Here is a 2,831-nt window from a genome sequence, read left to right on the forward strand (position 1 = left end):
GACTAAGACAAATGAGGCAAACCATTGAGCCTATGTTCCTTTGAGTCTGGCTTACTTCACTTAATATGATTTTTCCTAAGTCTTTCCATTTCCTTAAATTGGGGGCCATATCATACTTTCTTACAGCAGCATAGAATTCCATTGTGTATAAATACCACATCTTGTTGATCCACTCATCAACTGAGGAGCATCTGAGTTTGTTCCGTATCTTTGCTATGGTAAATAGTGTTGCAATTAACATCGTTGTGCTGGTGGATTTAGTATGTCCTTGTTTCTGCACGAATGGGTCAATGCCAAGTAGTGGAATTGCTTGGTCATAGGGGGGCTCAATGCTTAGTCTTTAAGGAGCCACCATACTGCTTTCCATAGTGGTTGAACAAGTTTGCACTCCCACCTACAGTGTAGTAGTGATCCCTCCTGGCCACATCCCCTGCAGCATCTGTTGTTATTAGATTTCTTGAGCCTGCCATTCTAACTGGAGTGAGGTGGAATCTTAGAGTTGTTTTGAGTTGCATTTCTTTTAAGGCAAGAGATGTTGAGCATTTCTTCATGTGTCTCTAGGCCATTCTTATTTCTTCTTCAGAGAAGACTTTCTTTAAGTCTTTGGCCCAACTTTTATGGGATGGTTCTTTCTTTGGAGATTAGTTTTGGATTGATTCAATTTTTTGAGCTGTTGATATATTTTAGATATGAGGCCTCTGTCCATTGTATGGTTAGTGAAGATCTTCTCCCATTCTGTAAGCTTTCTAGTTAATTTGCTAGCTATGTCTTTTGCCATACAGAAGCTCTGCAGTTTAATGCCGTCCCACTTATTCAGCCTTTCTCTGATTTTTATTGTTTTTGGGTCCTAATTAAGAAAGTTTCAATCAGTGCCAAGGAGGCCTAGTGTATCTCCAATACCTTCTTGAAAAATTTTCAGTGTTTCGGCTTTTACCTCGAGGTCTTTGATCCACTTGGAGTTAATCCTGGTGCAGGGTGACAAAGAAGGATCCAACTTTAGTTTTCTGCAGGTGCTTAACCAGTTCTGCCAATACCACTTTGAAGAGGCTGTCTTTTTTCTTTCTATTGTTTTTTGGCTCCCTTAGCAAAAATTATGTGGCCACATGTGAATGTGTTAATATCTGAATCCTCAGTTCTATTCCATTGGTCTTCAGGCCTGTTCCTCTGCCAGTACCAAGCTGTTTTGGTCACTATAATTCTGTAATAGACTCTAAAGTTTGGTATTGAAATTCCTCTTGTGCTGTTCTTTCTGTTAAGAATTGTTTTTGCTATACAGGGTCTTTTATTATTCCATATGAAATTTTGGATTGCCTCTTCTATTTCTTTAAAGAATGACATTGGGATATTGACGGGTATTACATTGAATTTGTAGATAGTTCTTGCCAAGATTGGCATTTTCACAATGTTAATTCTTCCAATCCGGGAGCATGGGAGGTTTTTCCATTTCCTCAGTTCTCCTTTAATTTCCTTTTTCAAGTTTTTACTGTTTTCATCAAAAATGTCCTTTACATTCTTAGTTAAGTTAATTCCTAGGTACTTTATTTTCTTTGAGGCTATTGTGAAAAGAGTTGCTTTCCTGTTTGTTGCCTCGTTCCTCTCATTGTTGGCATAGAGGAAGGCAGGTGAATTTGAGGGTTATTTTATACCCTGCTACCTTGCTAAAGCTTTGAATCAGCCCAAGCAGGTTGGGAGTGGAGCCTATAGGGTTCCTTAAATACAGAATCATGTCATCTGCAAAGAGGGAAATTTCCTCTTCCTGTTTCCCTATTTAGATCCCCTTTATGCTTGCTTCCTGCTTTATTGCTCTGGCTAGGAATTCTAATACTATGTTAAAGAGGATTGAAAGAGTGTGTAGCCCACCTTTTAATGGGATGGTTGTTTCTTTGAAGATTTGTTTTGGAGAGATTCAATTTTTTGAGCTGTAGATATATTTTAATATGAGGCCCTTTTCTCTTGTATGGCTAGTTTCCTTTGCCATACAGAAGTTCTGCAGCTTAATGCAGTCCCATTTGTCCAAATTTTATTTAATTTGTTGTGTTTCTGAGCCTTTAATAAGAAAGTTTTGACCTTTTCCAAGGAAACCTAGTGTATCTCCTATTCCTTCTTGTAAAGTTTTGAGGGTATCTGCTTTTACCTCAAGGTCTTTGATACATTTGGAATTAATTCTGTTTCTGGGAGACATAGAAGGATCCAACTTTAGTTGTCTGCAGGTGCTTAATCAATTCCTCCAGTACCACTTGTTGAAGAGGCTGTCTTTCTTCCATCCTATATTTTTGGCTCTCTTATTGAAGATTAGGTGGATGAAATTTAAAGATTGCAGTATATTTTATAAATTTCTAAGATGGGAAGATAATATTATTTAAAATTTTAACTGGGAAACATACCTCATTACTTTGCATGGATTGGATTAAATGAAGGCATAGTACATGTATATGTGTGTGTGTGTAGTTTATCTTGTTAGATAATGCTAGATAATCCTGTTTGAATAATGGAAAATATTTTAAGATAAATCTGGAGACACAATTTAATAGTGTCTTAAAAACTGCTTTTGCACATTTCATATGATTTTTGCTTATGTGCAGGCATTCTTAAATTTTTATACCACATATGAATAACACTTGAAAATTACAGGTGACTTACAGTATTACTGTATTAAAAATGGGTATTACTGACATCAATTGTTTTTTGAAAAATAAATTTCCTTTCTTATTCTCAGTAGTAAATTGGTAATTTTCCCTGATTTACAACTTATTCTTTTGAACTTGAAGATTTATAAAATCTCTATTACTAATGTCCATTACATTGATACTTATTAAGTTCGCAAATATTTT

This window comes from Megascapheus bottae, chromosome 20 (assembly GCF_031878675.1).
Source record: "Megascapheus bottae isolate mThoBot1 chromosome 20, mThoBot2.hap1, whole genome shotgun sequence".
NCBI classification, from domain to species: Eukaryota; Metazoa; Chordata; class Mammalia; order Rodentia; family Geomyidae; genus Megascapheus; species Megascapheus bottae.